Source organism: Hippopotamus amphibius, chromosome 1 (assembly GCF_030028045.1).
Source record: "Hippopotamus amphibius kiboko isolate mHipAmp2 chromosome 1, mHipAmp2.hap2, whole genome shotgun sequence".
Classification (NCBI taxonomy): domain Eukaryota; kingdom Metazoa; phylum Chordata; class Mammalia; order Artiodactyla; family Hippopotamidae; genus Hippopotamus; species Hippopotamus amphibius.
Genome location: NC_080186.1, coordinates 60,876,527 through 60,897,062, shown reverse-complemented (window position 1 = coordinate 60,897,062; position 20,536 = coordinate 60,876,527). Strand labels below are relative to the sequence as shown.

The following is a 20,536-nucleotide window of genomic DNA, read 5'->3' as shown; positions in this document are numbered from 1 at the left end:
ACAGAAGGTTAACTTTGTCAGTTTCCTCCTGCATACAATTTTCAATACTGGCATTGCAGTTGTTTCCTAATGGGTCTCCCTGTTTACCATGGTGTTCTCTCTCCGCAGTCTTTGTTCAACAGAACAACAGAGGGGTCATTTTAAAAATGTTAGATTGTGTCCCTTCTTTGCTCAAAACTCTTCAAGGGTTTCCCAGGTTACTGGGAGTAAAAGGACAGGGACTTATAGGAGGAGGAACTTTTGGGAGTGGAATCAAAGTTGAGCAGAACAAGGACAATAGAGGTAAAGGAAAGAGAAGTACAGATAAAAGTGGTGGGGGTAACGGAGACAGGAGATCGCAGAAAACAAACCATCATGTTTTCTAAACTCTATATGAAACATAAACAGAAGAGGGAAATCTGTGATGTTAGAAAGGCTATCTCAAACTAATTTTAAATAAAAATGAGCCACAGAAAGCATTTGAGATCAGATCCTAAGCAAAGTTATTATAAGTACAAAGAGAATAAGGAACAGAAAAAATCTTTCGGTCAAGAAATTTAGTGACTTCAAAATAAATTAAAACTGTAAGCTATTTTTCCAAAACAGGCTAAAATACATTAAGAACAGAATATAAGACATGAAAGAACAACATAAAATAGAATTAGCAAAACACAAAAATGAGATGACAGAACTCAGTACTAGGAATAAAAGAAAAAAATATTTTAGACATGAAATCTAAACTGGAAAGAACACAGAAGCAAATGAACACAATAAATAAGGTCTTAAAAGAAGTTGAAGGTGAAAAAAGAAAAAGGTTAAAAATCAAAAAGACATGAAGAAGAGAAAGTACAAATACTTGAAACGGGCAAAAAAGATCTATACAGATAATAGGAGCAACTAAAGAAAAAAATCGATGCAAGAGAAGAAATACTAAAAGTTGTAGTTCAAGAAAAAAATTATTGGAATAAAAAATGATTTGAACGTATATAAAGAAAAAGCACATCGTTTAACTGAGACAATCAACCCAACCCAACACCCACATGGTAAAAATTACTGGATTTTAGAGTAAAAGAGGAAAACAAGGTCTTTGGACATCTAGCCCAAAAGAGCAAATGCCTTATAAAGGAATAAAAATTAGATTATCTTCAGACTTTTCAGCAATGACACCACATGCCATAAGAAATTTGAGTAACACATTTAAGATACTCAGAGAAAGAAAATGTAAGTCAAGAATTTTATATCCAACAAAATGACTTTCAAGTATCCAAGTCACAACGTGTTATCAAATACAAGAACCCAGAGAATATTGTTCCTCTGAGCCCTTCCTGAAACAGCCAAAATGATTCAAGACACTTCGACATATGGACGGGTAGTGAGCACTGAAGATGCAGTTGCCTATAGAATTCAGACTTAAGGAGGGATAAGAAGGAGAGGGCATCATATGTCATGGTCATACGCTCTGACGCTGCAGATATAAAGCAACTGTGTTTTTTAAAAAGGAAAGGGAATGGGGATAACATTTGCAAAAAAACGTTTAACTGTTTTCAGTAAACATAGTAGTTGGTGATAGTGTCAGCATTGTTATCCTACAATGGTAATATGGGATAAATCAAGTGAATACTTATGAGACATTCTAATCCTATCACCCACTGTGTTCTTAGGAACTAGAATTATTATATGAAAGAAAGGAGATGAAATTTGTAGTCGATATGTGAATGGAAAATGTCAGTATGAACACATGAAATAGTTTAAAAACAAATGTGTGTATCTGTATCACCTACTGAAAAGCTCTAGAAACACTGACAGACCCAGGTACTTCTGAATATCCTTAGGCTCAGACTGTGGTCTTGAAATACTATTTCAAGAAACCAGGGCTTCTTGTTCTTGGAGGACAGGCTGATTTCAGGTGTGAGGTAGGAAATGTACAAAAAGAGTCTAGACCATCTTGTCATTCCAGAAAACAAGGAAGCTGTCAATGACTACAGGGGTCATGTCAAAAAGACCTGGAGCCAACTTGATGAGGTTCGCACTGGGCAAAGATGGAATGATTTGAGCTTCAGCAATGATAATAACTGCCATGAATTGCAACACATCAAATATATTTGAATTGTAAAACAGTATGGAGTTTTCTCAAAAAGCTAAAAACAGAGCTATCGTGTGACCCAGCAATTCCACTCCTGGTTGTGTATCTGAAAAAACAAAAAAAAACTAATCTGAAAAGATATGTGCACCCCAATGTTCATAGCACCATTATTTACAATTGCCAAGACATGGAAACAACCTCAGTGTCCATCAACAGATAAATGAATAAGGGAGATGTGGCACATATATACAATGGAATACTACTCAGCCATAAAAAGGAATGAAACTTTGCCATTTGCAGCAACATGGATGGACTTGGAGGGTATTTTACTAAGTGAAATAAGTCAGATAGAGAAAGACAGATCCTGTATGATATGCCATATGTAGAATCTGAAAAACACAAACTAGTGAATATAACAAAAAAGAAGCCAACTCACAGATGTAGGGAACAAGCTAGTGGTGACCAGCAGAGAGAAGGAAGGGAGAGGGGCCGTACAGGGGTAGGAGATTAAGAGGTATAAACTGCTATGTGTAAAATAAGCTACAAGTATACATTGTACGACACAGGGAATGTAGCCAATATTTTATCATAACTAAAAATTGTGAATCACTATACTGTACGCCTGTGACATATAATGTTGTACATCAACTATATTCCAATAAAAATAATGAATGTTATAATTTAGTTTTCATTCGTTACCTGGAGTAATTTTGTAAAGAGATGCTTTAGCGAAAAGCAAATACTATCTTTACAAAATTATTCCACGTAACAAATGAAAACTACATTATAACATTTGAATATCACTAATTTGCAAGCACCAATGAATAATGAATCTAAGAAATTAACATTAATGGCTGCTAACATCATGAAAAAGAGCCATCCAGACATGTGCCTCCCAGTGAAAGAACATACAACCTATATTCTTGCCAAAGGAATAGAACCTGAGTCTGGTCAAGCCCCGGGATCCGGCACCCAATCTGCAAGAAACACAGAGGACAGTGGAACATATTGAATGCACCATAAGGATGCAATTAGCAAAATCATAATTGTGAAACAGTTCACAGGTCAGTGATTCTGAAAGTGTGGTCCCAGAGCAGCCGCATCTATATCACCTGGGAACTTGCTAGATGTGCAGATTCTCAGGCCCCAGCAATCTGCATTTTGATGAGCTCTCCAGGTAATTCTGATACAGGCTTATGTTTGAGGACCAACCACTGCTGTAGGTCAAATGTCCAGTGTTCTTTGATAGAAGTGTAAGCAGAAGAAAGGATGGAAGGGAAACTTATAGGTTAAAAGAAATATATCAAAACATTTTTAAATGGGCAAGACTCAATCACAGTGTCTGAGGACCTGCATTTGGGTAAAGAACCATAAAGACATCACTAATACAAAGTCAACACAGCATAGTTATTTTTGGAGAAACAAGGGAGATTATGCTTTGCTAATGTCAGAGCACATGGAAGGCTCTCTGGAGTGCTGGCAAAGTTCTGTGTCTTCACCAGGGTGGTGATGACAAGGGTGTTTGACTGATCATACTTCACTAAGCTATATATTTGTTTTGTGTGGTTTTCTGTATTTTTGTTTTATTTCACAATAAAAAAGTTGTAAAAACGTACTGTTGATTGAATGACATTATTTAAACCTCTTAGACCTTAGCTTCTTTGCCTGAGCTGTGACGGTATAGCTTTATGCTCACTCTGGAATTCTACGTTACAACCCAAATAATGTTGACCTTATAGTAGTTATTTGTCATGGTTATGGGAAATGACTGCATGCGTTACAGTCCTCCAAGCCAGTGCTTAAATCACGTTTGGGGAGTGGAGAGAGTAAAGAAGACTGGCTTCATTTTGCAATAATTACCTCTACACTCCCATTTTCTCTTTACCACGGTCTGAGAAATACACTCTCTCACCAGGAGCTCATTAAGGAAGGGGAGAAAATCGTAAAAGTGGGATCCTTTGAGGCTGTAAAACCTCCTGTTCTTTCTTTCTCTCAGGAGGATGTATATTTATAATCATTAATCTGCTTAAGACTGGGATGGTCACACAGACAAAATCTGCTGAGAACCGTCATGGGATTCAAAGTATGACAATTTCTTTCAGCCCAAATAAAGGGGAGCCCCGGCAAGGAGGCTTGAGTGACTCCACATCTCAAGGTCCAATCCCATTGATGATCAAGGCAAAGACTGAACTGTCCACGTGGAGAGCTCAGCAGAAGGGCTAAGCCAGGGCAGGAGGTGGCAAGGGCCTTAATGGACTGGCTCTCCGCTTGACTGGCAATGACCCGGCTGTACCTCTGTGCCTGCCAAGGCCAGGGGAGCCTGTGCCCATGGGCCTTGGGGTTTGTGTAATCACAAAGGTAAGTCTGAGGGAGCATGAAACCCCTTACTTGGTTTGGGAACATTTACATTCCTTAATTCTCTATCTTCCTCTTTTAAATGAATATTTATCCCTCTTATTTTAATCTTTGTTTTCCCTTTAATTTTTATATTAGTTAATTTTTATTGTATTTCTCTGAAATATGTCTATGACTGATTGGAAATTAAAACCAAAAAAAAAAAAAAAAAATGTTCCACAGTTAGTTTGAGAAGCACTGAAACAGACTACACTAAAATCAAGAGATTCTGTTCATTGAAAGACACCATAAAGAGTGAAAAACCAAGCCACGGAATGGGAGAAAATATGTGCAACACATGAAACAACGAACTAGTATCTAAAATACATAAAGAATTCATTCAAATTAATTAGAAAAATGGGCAAAGGACTTGAATAGTCATTTCACATAAGAGGAAATGCTGGGCGCCAGTATGAAAGGGATCCATTTGTTTGGGAAATGAACATGAAAACAACAGTGAAAAATCATACTTTCACCAGATTGGCAATTAAGTGTCCCCGATTCTGAATGTTGGTGGAAGGTACAGAAGCCCTCATATATTGCTCGTGAAAGTGTAAAATTGGTGAAATCACTTTAGAAAACTCTGAAAATATGAATCTACCAAAACTTAACATACACATGCCCGGAGCCTGCAACTCAACTCCCAGACATGCCACAGATTTCGACATGAGTAAGTCAAACAGCAGGTGCAGAGATTCTCAGAGGAGCATTATTTGTAATAACTCCAAACTGAAACAACTAAAACGTACCTCCACATCTGAAGAATGGATGCATTCTGGTGTATTCACACTGTGGAACACTAAACAGAAACGAAAACGAACACTTCACAGCCCCACACAGTAACACGGATGAGTCTCTCAGACATACACAGTTGTCACAGGGTTTCACCATGGTTCCCCCAAGGGACACAGGATGTTTAAGCGGATGAATTGACCTGTAAATTTAGACATATTCTGGTGCTGGAACATTCTCCACTAAAAAGTCAGTTCCACTTTGGAACTGAGGGGTCACACAGGAGGTAGATGCTGAAGTCACTGATGGAGTCTGGGTCCAGGAGAAGTTTCAGATTTTGACTTATACTCTCCAGCATGAAAGCCAGAGGCTAGGACTGGAACCGAGGCCACCAGGCCCCCTGCTTGGAGGCCTTGTGTTGGGGACTCACCGGGCTGGAGGTGGACGGAGACAGAAGTTCTCCCAGTGTTAGAATTCCCAAGGGAGCTGCAGGAATCTAAGATGCGGACACAATAGCACCGGCAGCGGCAGAGGCTCCAGGTAACGCATCCAGCTTGCATGTCCCCTGCGGGGTCTTCCTGGTGATTGCTGTGGCTGCTCCTGACGCTATTTGGCCCAGCGGTTTGAACCACACCTGTATTTTGTGCTTGCGTGTGCTAGCTAGGTCCTCCCCTTCTTCGTAGGTTGGACGCCTGGCTCTCTGGAAGTGTTGCCGCTCCCTGCTGCAGGCAGAGCATGCCCGGACTGCTTCCTCGTGGCGCGCGTGAGTCCCTCAGTTTCTTCCATCCTTCACTTCAGCGCAGTCCCCTCCCTGGGTCCTTAGAACTACTTTTACTTATTGTACCGCTTTTTGGTATCTTTGCTGGAGTCAAAGGATTGAGAAAAAAATACTTCCTTCCATTCATTGTCAATCAATAATCCTGAGTCCTTGATCCCAAATTCTCCCCACCTTCTCTGTGATCTAGTTGTATCTGCCATCTTGCTCTGTCTCCCCTGCAATTTCTCTCTCTCCCTTTCCTCTGGCTCCTTTTCCTGCTGTATGGTATTGCTCCCCTGCTTCACAACTCTTCTCTCCTCATCCATTAAGACCAAGCTCTATAGCCACACTCCAAGGTAATGCCTTCCCCATGCCACCCCTGGGGCCCGGATTAAGTACTACTTCTCTGTGTGTTCATGTTACCAGGTATGTCTCTCCGTCATTGCACCAACCACGACGCCACCAGGCACACAGTGAGTATTTTCCAAATGGATGAATGAATGAATAACCAATTATTGAGGAATGAAGGTGATACTCATTCTCTACATAAAAAGTTGCTGCTTCCTGACCATCACGAACAAGGCTCTCCTGATTCCTACACATCTTACTGGAAAAGGCATGAAACACCCTCACGTTCCTACTGAAAGCCTCTCCAGGTGGTCCCTGCCACATGAAGAAAAATTCCCAATTTTGCTTACAAACAAAGGGTTCTATTTCCCAACCATATGAAACAAAATGGAAAATGTTATCCTTAATTACAAGAGTGAGAATTAATGTTGAGTTGTATCCCCTGCGTTTCTGCAGACTGTAACTTTTTGGAGCCCATGTCTCTGAGTGACTCACTGTTGAGAAGAAACATCTCTCTACCTCAGGAACAGAATGAAGATTAATAGTCTGCTGGAAATCCTGTTGGTTCACGTTTGAAAGCTTGTTTTGCACAGATGTTAACACTGATATGTGGCTTTAAAACACTTCTTCCATTACGCCGATGTTCCATTCCAACATCCCCCATGGACACTTTCTGTCGATTGCATTACTCAATTCCCTTAACACCAATCCTCACCTGACAGCAGGAAACACAGTCCATCTTCTCATGTGCCAGAGGATAGGGGGAGGGCAACTCCCCTTCTGAGTTAGAAAAAGAGGACTATATTTGTGAGGGGGGTAATCTATATATCAATATTATATATAATAGATTTTTACACTGTCTATTAATTATACCCATCAAAATGATTTAAGGATGTGGAGATTCTATACTAGAATGCGGGGGACATGACTTTCCATAAGATATGGTCTCCAGCCTTAAGTTCTGACAATCTAGTGAGGGTTAGTACTTGACTACCATGGAGGGATGGGACTTATAGTTTTTAACTAATCTCTAAATATTCCACACTTTTCCTTAGATTCATCACTTATCAGTCTCTGCTTTTCGATTATGAGAAGGGAAAGCATCAACTTAAGTTCCTGTTCTTTTGCCCCAGCCAGCAATAATTCCTGAGACATATTAAAGAGATGGAGAGACATCAGTATTAACATCTGTGCAAAAAAACGTGGCACTCATACCAGTAGAGGCACCATGTCCATGGACAAGTCAACATGTCATCACGTGACTAGGTTGTAAATCCTTACAACTATAATCATATTCTAAGGAGGGTAGCTCTTGTTAAATGGAAAGCTGGTTTCTTTTTTTTTTCTTTCTTTTTTTTTTTTTTCAGCTGAGCCCTTCCATGGGAGCTGAGTTTGGAAGCCAATGCTGGAGAAAGTTTCATTTTTTTCGCATAAAGGGGTGAGAAGAATTGGGAGTTCTCACTGCCAATCCATGGGTTGTGGGGGATGGGGTGGGGAGAAAGCGGAGAGAAGAAGGAGGGATGAGTGGGAGGACGGCAAGGAGGAGTTGAATGGCCAGGGAAACCCCCTCAGTGGTGGCATAGCCAAAAGGATGATGTCAGAGAGTCCACTGGAAGTAGCCCATGTGGCGGCAATGAAGCCTCCCTCCACCCCTGCACTCTTCCCCATCCCTCATGAAGTCTGCTACTCATATGAACGGATATTGGGTACGTGGTGGGCAGAGTAGTGGCCCCCAAAGTTGTCCTAATCCCTGGAACCTGTGATTATGTCAGATGACTCTACAGATGAGATTCAATTAAGGATATGGAGGTTGGGAGGTTATCCTGGATTTTCTGGGTGAGCCTGACGTAATCACAAAGATCCTTCAAAGTGGAAGAGGGAGGCCGAAGAGGCCAGTCAGGGGGCGATGGAGCTACAGAAGAAAGGCACAGAGAGAAGCAACGTCGTTGGCTTTGAAGAGGGAGGACGGGGGCTGACTCTCGGAGCTGGGAAAGGCCAGCAAACAGATTGTCCCCTGGAGCCTCCAGAGGGGAGCTCAGCCCTTGTCAACACCTACATTTTAGCCCCACGAGACCTGCGTTGGACGTCTGACCTCCAGAACTGTAGGATAATACATTTATATTTTTAAGCCACTAAATTTATGATGATTTGTTACAGCAGCAATAGCAAACGAATACAGGCTATAAATCAAGGAGAGGAGTTGAGTGCAAAGACAGGAACATGTAAGTATGATTTAGGGACAGTCATTAGACCCGAGGGTTGCTGTAGCGAGTAGAATAGAATTTAAAGTCAGAAGGTCAGTTTGCGTCAGTCTGTGGGGCACCTTAAATGAGAGATTAATGAGTTTAGACAGGATGATCTCTGGGCCATTGGAAAGCCACTGACAGGTTCCAGCACAGGGACATAATGAGCAGAATTTCAGAGGTGGCAATGCGAGAGCACTGAGGGCCTCTTGCACCAAACTCTGCAAAGATGCCGGGGCCACAGTGGGGCTCTGCTGAGCTGGGGCAGGTGAACAGGCCCTAGGACTCCCACTCCACTTCTCCAGAGCACTTTGCCTTGTTCCCCGTTTCCTATTCTGGGCTTCCACTTCAGAGCTCATTTGAACAAGGGGTTTGTATCTAAAGTAATAAAAAGGAAACAGGGAGTGAGCAGAATTTGCTGCACAGAGAGGTTAAGTGTCTTGTCCCAGGTCATCCAGCTGGAAGGTGGGAGGGCAGGGACTTAATCTCTAGGAATCCCAACTCCCAGTCCTGGGCTCTGCTGGTGGCAGGCTGGAGACACTGGAAAAGGGAGCAGCTGAGGCCATCTGTTGGGTGATCGATCCTGAGTCATGGACTGTGGGTGCTTTGAGTATGAAAGGAATGGCCTGGTCATAAAAGACAAGTCCCAAGAATCAACCTGTCTCGGGGACTCAGTGGGCCCAGAGGCAGCAGATGCCAGTGAGAAACACTACACTGACCCCTTCCCAAGTCCAGGAATCTATAGACATGAGGAACTGGGTGTTTAGAGCTCCAGCATGAAGGAGAATCACACTGGCAGACCCCAAAGAGGACACACGAACGATGTAGGAATGCTTTCACAAGGAGGGTCCAGTGTTGGGTTAACAGAGCAAGAAAATGAATGAAACGATAGAGCAGTAAGCAGAGACCTGGACTCTGGCTTCTGCCAAAGATCCCAGACGAATTACAGCCCAGTCTATTAACCTCCTCATGACCCTGCTTACAGGAAACGTGTAAAATCATAAACCAAACAGCTCCGTGAGGGCTCAAAATGAATGTTTAGGGCTTTGCAGTTCTCTAAGCATGCCTTTCAACTGTCAGGGTGTTATTACTTAAACAGGAACATTGTAATTACTTTTGTGTTATTACAATACACAAAGTGATTTAAGCAGTAAAAAGGCTTTGATGAATTAGTAGTTCTTTTGATTCCCACAGTTTTGCAGCTCACGTTCAAAGACATCTTTTAATAGTTTTCATATCCATGGAAAAGCTGCTCTAGCTCTTACCCAGATTTTCTTTTTTCTGACTCCAAACCTGTATAGCTTTCTGCTTTCTGGGCATTCCACCCAGAAGTTCCACCCTCATCTCCAACTCAACTTTTCAAAATTAAAATTCATCCTGTTCACTCCAGGCTCGCTCCTCCTCCTATATTTTCTATCTGGGAGAATGGCCCTTCCACCCATTTGGTTGTGCCAGTCCAAAATTTTGAGTCATCTTTATTCTCTTTTTTGTCCTGTCCCACACCATCACCCTATACATTCATATAACATCAACCACCAGCATAACCATAATAGTGGCCGCCATTTTTGAGTGTATATTACACTTTAGGCACCTCGGATACATTATTGCTAATCCTTACAAACTCTGCAAAATTTACATTGTAATCCTCATTTAATAGTAAGAGATCCTCAGGTTTGGAGACATTGTTTCAGCAAAGGCATTATTTCAGCATCTGCTAGTAGGGTACAGATTTGAACTCACATCCATCTGATTCTAAAACATGCATTTTCCACTACCCAGGGCTGCATTCAATAGATATACAATAATAGTTTTACCGAATTTTCCTGTTGAGTATTGCTAAAACCTGCCCACTTGGCTCCATCTGCAGGGCTGTTCCCTACTTCAGTTTACGTGCTCATTAGTTCTCACCAGAATTCTGCACTGGTCTCCCTACCTCCAGGCTTGCTATATTCTCAACCAACTTCTCTAGTGGTGTATTGGTAACCTGACTGGTCACAAACATGTTTCTGGACCTACTAAATCAGAATCTCCAAGTCTGCAGATCAGTCTTAGTAACAAGCACTGCCCCCCACCCCCACCCCTACCTCCACTGCTCCAACACACATTGATACTTAAGATCAACCAGTACAGCCAAAGAGATCTCGAAGAGGGAAACCTTTTGCTTAAAACCTTCAGTGACTCTTGGTCCCCTACAGGATAAGTTGAATAATGTTTTAAAAATTATTTATTTATTTATTTGGTTGTACCAGGTCTTAGTTGAGGGAGGCAGGCTCCTTAGTTGCAGCCTGGGGGCTCCCTAGTTGTGGCACACAGGTTCCACAGTGGTGGCATGAGAACTCTTAGCTGCAGCGTGCACGCAGGAGGGATCCAGTCCTCCAACCAGGGATCCAACTCAGGCCCCCTGCATTAGGAGCACGGAGTCTTAACCACTGCCCCAGAAGGGAAGTCCCAGTTGAATAATTTTTAACCTGATATATAAGGGCCTTTTATGATTTGGCTCCAACTTACCCTTTCTAATCATGCTGGCCCATAGAAGTCACTTGGTAAATTGATGCACGGTGTGGTGGGCAGAATAATAAACCCCCAAAGATGTGCACCCCCTAATCCACAGAACTTGTGAACATGTTATGTTACATGGCAAAGGGGACTTCGCAAGTGTGATTGAGGTCATGGACCTGGAGATGGGAAGATTATCTTCAATTATTCAAGGGAGTCCAACCTAATCACATGAGTCATTAAACCTAGAGAAGCTTTTCTCGGCTGCAGCAGAGAGAGATATGGTGATGGGAGAAGGTTCAGAGGGATGTAATATAAGGACTTGATCTGCCATTGTAGATGAAGGAGGGGGCCATGAGCTAAAGAATATGACAGTGTCTAGAAGCTGAAAAAAGCAAAGAAACAGATCCTCCCCTTGGGTTTCCAGAAAGGAATGCATACACCTTGATTTTAGCACATGTTGGACTTCTGACCTCCAGCACTGTAAAACAATCAACCTGTTATGGTTTATGCTGCTAAGTTTATGGCAATTTTTTATAGCAGGAATAGAAAGCAACTGCACAGAGTTTTCCAAAGGTGATCTGCTCATCCATACTTCTTGCATGTACCACTTTCTCTGTCCAGAATGTCCTGTTAGGTGTATTTGGAAAACTCCTACTCACACTTCAAAACCCAGCTCAAATTGACTGATTCAGACAGGCATCCACAAATAGTTCCTTCAATTTCAATAGCATCCAATATTTTATTCATGATAAATGCTAACCTCACCTTGTTTTGTATTTATTTACAATCCCCATACTCCCTATTCTCCTTAGGTTTGAGATCTTGTCATGCTCATTCTTGTATTCCTAGCCTGGCTCACTGCCTGGCATTTAGTCAGTGCTCAACAAGTATTTGCTGGGTAATAGCTATGGAGATATTGAAGGAACTGTATTATAGAAGCATCTCACATAAGCCAATCAATGTTGGACTCTGTGAATTCTTAATGGAATATCAGGGTTTTCAATGTCAAAGGTAATGATTCCAAAGATGAGTCTCTTTGGGATTGACACTTTATGTTTACCACTTACACTTACTTTTGAAATCAGATCATTTTTATTTTCCTTATACAGAAAGCATTGATTTCTGATATTTTACTCCAGGCAGGCAAGACAAAAGAAAAAAATTACTCTGGTCAAAAGCAAGTTCTGCATCCCAATATCATTATTAAAGTTGAGTTTACACATCTTCCTAGGAACTTGATTCTCACTGGTCCCCTTGTTTTACAGCCATGTGAAGAAGTTAGGAGTCTTGTCACATTACCTCCATAATGTGAGAAAGCCCTTGGTGACTGGGAAAGCCCTCCCCAGATGCCAGGGAAGAAACCAGATGCTCCCAGAAGGACTCCTATGGTTTTGTCCCCCACCCTTGGCTTGGCCCTACTTTGTGTCACAAGGAGCCCAGGGCTCTGTCCCAAACCTGCCTCAGGGCCCAGGGGAGGAACCAGGACAGGGACTGGGACTGTCACCCAGGCTTACTCCCCTAAGGTATTTGGATAACTCTGTTGTCATGAACTGTTTGGTTCGCAACTCTGGCTGCAAATTAGAATCATCTGCAGAGCTACTATCACATTCTTGTGAAATTTTTATCAATCGGTCTGTGGTAGGACCTGGGTACCAGTATTTTCTAAAACTCCTTAGATGATTTTGAGGTGCAGCCAGATTTGGGTTCCCACCAGGCAATAGTTTTCAAATTTCAGTTGAAATAAGAATCCATTGTGGGGCGCCTTAGGCACAAGAGTGCGGGCGTCCAGGGCCAGCAGGTCTGGGTGGAGCCTGGGAATCTGCTGGCTTGACCTGCAGCTCTGAAGAGCCTGACGCAGCCACGCAGCCTCTCTGGGGGCGCAGACACGGCCAGCAGCTGCCATGTGGAGGTGCCCGGCCCCACCCATTGCCCAGCCCAGGACACTGTCCTGAGCAGCAGAAACACTGGGAAGGTCCAGGGTCCCTAAAACAAAGGCTGCAGTTGTTCACAAGCACCAATTTGTCTATACAGAGCTGACATAGCGAAGGGGAGAGGAAAACGTACGGTGAAGGTGAACGTTGATGGCCATATACAGAACACACCCCTCCTTTCCCACCAAGTGATAAAGCGAGTCAGGCCTTTGCAAGTTCCTCCTTCCACATAGTCACATCCTGAGGTAACATATTAACCCATTAACATCTGGCGAATTTCAAAGACGAGTTCAGTGCAGGGAGTTTGGGACTGACATGAACATACTGCCATGTTTAAAATAGATAACCAACAAGGACCTACTGCCTAGCACAGAGAACTCTGCTCAATGTTCTGTAACAACCTAATTGGGGAAAGAATTTGAAAAATAATAGATACATGTATATGTATAACCGAATCACTTTGTTGTACACCTGAAACCAACACAACATTTCTAACTAACACAACAACTCTACTCCAATATAAAATAAAAAGTCTGAAAAAGAAAAAAGAGTTCAGAGGAAATCCACACGAGAACTCTCACGACACACTACAGGACACACTGCAGGCATCCGGTTGTTTTAGGTTCATCCGGCCTCTGTTCAACCAGTTTTTATTCACTCAGCTTAAACTTTGTAACAAAAATGTTTTGTCTTTACTGACATAAGTATACTGGAACATGTGAGTTTGTCACGGTCAGGGACAAAGCTGTCAGGCAGGTCTGCTCTGCTCAGTTATCTGTGGCTTGGCTCTGAATATTTACATAGATGATCCTACTCAGCAGGGAAGAGAAACAATTCCTTAGGGGAGGCGGGAGGTGGGAGGCGGGAAGCAGGTGGGAGGACACAGGCTTCCTTAATGCTCACATTCACCCTCCCCAGCTTCTTAGATGCAAGATAGTGTAGAATGAATGAGTCAGGTCGCCTTATCTGCAGAGACCAGGGGGTGTCTAACACACCCCCTGGATGGATCTAGATGGGGATTTGGGGCAATGACACAGGAGTGGTAATCTCTAGGTCAGCTCTGCCCTTGAGAACTTTGGGGATGCTGAGAAGACAGCAGTTGGCTTGCACACACTTGCCAGAGGCTCGCCTGCATCCCAAATTCTCCTGTGGAGTTTCACATATAATATACTTTTATACACTGTATATTTCATATAATGTACTTTTGCTTGTTAACTTTTGGGGTTGATTTGGATCTTATGTAAAGGAGGGGCAACCACTTTAAAATGGCCACATGGTATCACCTGCACTGCAGAGTGTAGTGAAGAGTGTACCCAATCATTCAAATATCTTCATTTGTTTAGGAAAGGATGAGGTTCATCCTTTGTTCCAAATGTATTATTCTCCATAATTCCATCCCAAAAGAGAAAAGCGTCCAATGACTTGCTGAATTCTCAGTGTGACTTGAGCTCGCTGATGGCAGTTGGCCATGCCTGTCTCTCATGAGATTTCCAAAGTGCTTTGCCCTTAGTGGGCCCTTGTAACTGTTCATTGATTCAAAGAACTAATCAACTAATGACAAGCTATGCATTACTCAGTTCTGCCCAAATTTAATTGTGCTTGCATGGTTTCACAACTTGCATTGGAAGCCTTCTATGAGACATTAATGAAGTAGAAAACAGTAGTTTATGGAATCTGAATAAAATCTGTGGCAGAAATCACATGCAAACATTTCTGACAAAATGGAGGTATGTTAAGAGTTTCCGTGGCTTTGTGAGGCTGGGGCTGACTCCCCGGCTCGAACATTTTGTGGTCCTTTGACTCGTATTTTCCTGCCTGGTGAGGCACGTTGCTCAGAGGGCTGACACAGAACTTCTTCAGCCAGTCGTGCATGTGCACACACACACGAGATGGGGAATTGAGAATATTTTAGTGGCACTCCAAAAAAAAGACCTCTGTTTTCAAAAATGTGTTTATGTTTAGCACAAAAATGTTTTCCGATTCCACTCAATTATGGCATGAATCTCCATATTCTTGGAACCCAGAGGACACCTAAGTTTACATTGGGAGCTCTCTCCTGGTTCTGTGAAAGGTGGAATCGCCATGTAAGTAGGGTACCGATACTCTGGCAAGGAAGTTTGTCCCTTAGAATCTTTAAGAAAAAGATCACCTGGCAGGACGGCTACCATGCACACATTACGTTTAACTGAGAAAAGCTTTCACACAAAATGATATTTCCCTTAATATGCAATGCTCCTTAATAGTTTCCATTCTCTTCTATTCCATCTTTCACAACGCTGGTCACATTCATTCTATTGATTACTTGACATGCTGATGGACTGTGACCTGCAATTGGAAAAATAGTGCAGTAGAAACATGAAGAGTGTACGCAAACTAAAGACCCTAACAGGAAGCCACAAACACTGCTTGGGAGGTTTGAAAAAGTCGTGGCCCAGAATATCCATCCCTAGAGCACACTCTTCAATGGTGGCCTTCAGCTCATGGTCTGGGAAGCTGGGCTGTCTGGATGCACTGGGGTGACAGCACCGTGGGCTCACAAAATGAGGGATAGGGATTCGAGAGGGCTTTGCACTCTTTCCCCGTTGGCACAGCATGGTCAGGAACAAGCCACTTCTAGCTCTTAGTGGAGGCTCACAGAGCTGTCACCCCAGAAAGAAACCTCTCATCCTTTGAGATGAAACTCAAATGTCACTTTCATGAAACTTTCCTTTAATGTCTATAGTTCAAAGTCCTCTTTCCCTCTTCTCAACACCTGCAGCAATTAATCCACACCTCACTTTGTGTACACAACACTTTCTAAACTGTGTTGATTGTGATTGGGTCTTACCTCCTTTATTGACTGTAAGTAGCTTGAGGACTGTTACGATGTCTTACTCATTTTGTGTCCCTGATAGCCTGGTGCCTTGCACATAGTAGGTACTCAATTGATATTTGGTACATACACAAGGAGGCCAGAGAAATGCTTTGTCTTACACCTGGAAGTTGAAAATGATTTATCTTCGGGAAAGTGTCACCAAACTTCTCTAAAGACTCACCTATCCAGCATTGGTATTTCCGCATCTTTTACCTTCTGCCTCCCCCAACCATTTCTCCATCCACCCACCCATCCCTCCATCCCTCCATCCATCCATCCATTCTTCAATTCCCCATCCATTCCTCCATCTAGTCATCCATTCACCCATTCCTCTGTCCACCCATCCAACACTTATTGAGATTCTACCACGTTCCAATGTTAATCATCAAGGTTACTAAGGTGGATAAGACAGTCCCTGCCTCTGAATTCCAGAGTCTTGTGGGGCAGAAGACAGGGTAGAGAGTAATGACAACACAGTATGAGAAGTGCTATGAGGAGGGACATCTCACCCAGTTTGCTAACTCTCACCCTAATGCAGTGCTGTCTTGCCATGTATTTTGTTTACGTCTCTCAAACTTCCTAAACTCTGCCCCACCAGCAAAGATCTTGTTAAGTTTTATATCATATAGTTTGTATTATAAAAACCGCAGCTGTATAAAAACGTAAGATTATTACAATACTGAATATCTTTTTTCATAGTGTTTACATATATCTAAAGTAAGACGATCAAAGAGGAATCACAATAGCATGTGACAAGTAAACTGTTTAAATTGAATAATCTCACTTTCCTGCTGAAACTCTTCAAAGGCTTGCCTTTGCCCTAAGAATAAAATGTGAACTGAGGTCTTCCCATGACGAAAGGCTCTGCATGATCTGGCCTCTCCACACGCCTCTTTTCCTTGCTGTGCCCCAGCCAAAGTGGCCGCTTGAAACACTCTTCCTCCATCCCTTGGTGGGATGGGGCGGGGGTGGTGGTGGTGTGCAGTCTAAAAAGTCATCAATCAATCAGTCAATCAATAAACAGTCATCAGAAAGGTTTTCCCTGACCATCTTGTACAAAGACAGTTGCCTACCATTATTTCTACAATAGGAACCCCATTGTCTCCTTCACAGACCTAATCACAATGTGTCATTATCTCACTTGATTACTTGTTTCTCTTGCTAGACTGTGCATATCAGCCTATCCTCAGAGACCCACATGGTTTCCAGTACATGGTAGATAATATACTTTCTGAATAAATGAATGTCAGGGCGGCTCACAGAAAGAGCACCTTCTTGCGAAGGGAGGCTGTCGTCCACCAGCAAGTGAAAGGCCTCTGCAGAACGCAGCAGTGGAGCAACAGCGCCACCACGTGGCCAGTCACCATTTCTCAAGGCATCTGCTCCTTTCCAGAAATCTTGGCATTCCAGGGTTGTTCCTGGTATTTAAAGGTGAATCACAATCCACTAAGCTTTTTTTTTTTTTCTTTGCCCTATTAAAAAAACCCAAAAACTGCCCTCAAACACCTCCCACCTCTTCCCCTCCACAGAGCGGGACATTTGAAGGCATGTGGAGGCTGGCTAGCTACCTAGGCCGGCTTTGGCTGTTGCTATGGTAACTTTCCCCTTTATTGCTAATCGTTTGGAAACCTTACGCTTTCAAATCTGCACACTTGGAAAAAGTCAGCTTGCTTTTATTTTGTTTATCAAGCTTTGATTTACCGTATTTAATTTGTTCACCTTCTAATTTGTTAAATGACGTTATTAAAATTCCGCAAGGTGTCAGCAGGAATCTGTACTGCTGAGAGACGTAACTGCATTCTGGAAGCATCGGTGATTCCCACCTGAGCACCCTTACAAGGTTTTAAAAGCCGTTAGGGTATCACTACTGAGCCGCTGTGGACAGAGTCTGCGTCGGCCTGAGGCTGCGGCAGGCAGCTCACGTCTCAGGGTGCTGCTGGAAAAGCCGGCTTTGTCTCTTCATTCCCTGCTCCTTCTCTCCGCCGCTGCTGGCCTTGGGGTGTGAGAAAAGTGACCCTGATTGCCCATCGCACGTGCTTGTTTTCTCTCGTTAGTCACCCCTACAAAACAGAACGATGTTCCACGCTCAATTAGAATGAGGCTAAAATGCAACCCTGAGGTCTGTTCATCACAGAGAGGAGAGGTAAGCAGTAGAACAGGCCATTAGGCGGTAATGCGGGCCCCGCCTCAGTCTCAGGCCCGGGAAAGGGGGATGATCTGGGGAGGTTGGCCATGCAGGTCCGCACGGCCACTGCAGGCAAATGGAAACGTTAAGTAAAGGAAATGCAGGCAAACCGTGGTTACAAGAAGCCTGCTAAGATTGACAGAACGGCCAGAGCTTCCAGGAAGAAGGGGAGAGTAAAATTTATTTGCATTGTGAGAAAAATAGATCCCAGCACCCTCTTAAGCATTATTACATAGCTTTAGGGTCCATGTTGTCCTTCAAGTTAAAAGGGAAGCAATTTCTCCTGGCAAAGACCAAAGCCCTGGTGTCCTTTCTGGAAATAGTACATGCTTCCACTCCCTCCCATTTAATTTTTTTAATGGTAAGTAGGTCTCTTATGAAAGGGAAGAAAATCAAATAACATGAAACTGTATAGAGAAAAAAATAAAAGTTCTCTCATCTCTCTTACCCCCTTTCTACCCGCCTCTTCATAGGGAATGCTCTTGGAGCAATTCGGTGTGTAGTTTTCAGTGTGTGTGTGTGTGTGTGTGTCTGTGTGTGTGTACAGTTGAGGTGTACAGTTCAACTTTCAGACTCAGTGATCCTGTTGTGCTGTTTCCAGAGTGCAAGCTTTATTGTTGCTTTAATTTGGTCTCATGCACAGCCTCCTTGGTCTGAGCTACCCCCAGAATCCCACTCCCCAACCCCCCTTTCATGCTGGCCTCCCTACAGACCATGCCCTTGCTCCTTGCATGTTGGATTTGGGTATCCTGGACACAAAGTCTGGATTTTGTCCATGCCTTTCTGCCACCTACTGGTTCTTTTGAAAAGCCCAGCTCAAGACGCTGACCACCAGGCTTCCCAGAATCATTTCTCCTGAGTAAAATTCACCCCCTTCTTTATCGTCTGAGTCACAAGACTTCCCCGGCAGTTTCCATGGAGTCTCCTTATCTTTGTGTGTGATACACCATTCCAGCCGCCTTCCCTAGGGTGTCTATGTGGACTTTACCCCCTCCTGAACTCTCTTTTCACCAAATTTTATCTTGCTGCCTTAACATCGGGCTTGGCTCTTTCAACACTATGGTTCCCCAGATTTGGATAAATGGAGGGAATATCCATCCCACACAGAATCTATTTGGTTGACATGTTGCATAATGACAGCAATTTTGCTTAAGAAAAAAAATGTGTTCTTAACCTGTGAATAGCATAGGGAACTATACTCATTATTCTTCTGAAAAGAAAAGAATATATATGTATACATATATATTCTTTTTCAGATTCTTCTGAAAAAGAATATATAAACTGAATCACTGTGCTGTACAACCAAAACTTACATGATATTGTAAATCAACTATACTTCAATAATAAATTTTTTTTAATGTGCCCCTGTTGTAAATCTTGTCACAGTAGCTCTACAATCAAATCATTTGGCATTTAGTTTCTAAGTGAAATTGTGATATCAGATGGCTACTACTTCTGTCTCCCTCCTCTCCCCTATGTATCCTTTCACATGCTTTATGTTTACCTATAATTTCTTTCACATCGATTGGATCGAGAGAAAGTATTTATTCAGGGCATAACTCTGTGATAGGCACTGAGAGGGATATGAAAAAGCCATGGGCCGACTCTTTTAAAAAGGTGTTAATTGGATTTTTCCCACATAAAACCCCCCATAGCATTTTATTTCCTAACTCTGCTTCTCGCAGTCAACTTCATTTGCCCATTTAATGCAATTTGCTTCTCATGATAAGATTCTATTAAGTGATTATTAAGACATTCTGAGTTACTTCAGCCAAGCACGTCTATAATCATTACCTACCTCCTGGGGGTGATGCGAGGTGTAATTAGTTAAAGCTCACTCTTACCTCCCAGCATCCGGAACTACACACAGAGCCTACTTCCACACAGCCAAGCCAAGAGCCCTGAACTTACTCTAGCAGCAGGACCAACACAGCTGCTCACATTTACATAAAACCCACAGATCTGTGTTTAATGACAGTCATTGACAGATCTGTGGAAACAGCATACTAGAAGTTCGCTGTCTCAATTTGTTTTAACTGAAGTATAGTTGATTTAAATCTTATATTGGTTTCAGGTGTACAACATGGTGATTCAATATTTTTATAATTAGACTCCATTTAAAGTTATGATAAAATATTGGCTTTATTCCCTGTGCTGTACAATATATACTTGCAGCTTATTTATTTTATACATAGTAGTTTGTACCTCTTAATCTTTCCCCTGCCCCCCACGTCAACCACTAGGTTGGTTTGGTTTCTGTTGTTTTTTGTTGTTTTGTTTTGGCTATGTCTATTGATATCAAATTATATCCCTAAGGGTTGATTTCTGTTGGTTACTAAACCCTATTATATAATAGTCCCAAACTGACTGTTAATAAAACAAACAAGAGAATCTTCTATTAAAAATTAAAATAGCTGGAAACAAATCAACCCGGCACTCCCCTTGAACCTCTCATTCTTTTAGACTTTCAGAAACACTTACTGAGCTCTCGCTCTACAGGAAGCACTAAGCTAGGATCTAAGGCTACAATG

The 20,536-nt window shown here is 42.5% G+C and overlaps 1 protein-coding gene across 11 annotated transcripts in view; it reads right to left on the bottom strand.

The window, feature by feature from the left end:
• The window catches only part of SSX2IP (SSX family member 2 interacting protein), an 88,152-nt gene extending 82,362 nt beyond the window's left edge, over window positions 1-5,790 (bottom strand). For all 11 annotated transcript variants that reach the window (XM_057714782.1, XM_057714635.1, XM_057714703.1 and 8 more), the window contains exon 1: window positions 5,619-5,790. The gene's annotated coding sequence lies outside the window, so the exon portion shown is untranslated. The remainder of the gene's footprint in view (window positions 1-5,618) is intronic.
• Between the last annotated feature and the right edge of the window lie 14,746 nt (window positions 5,791-20,536).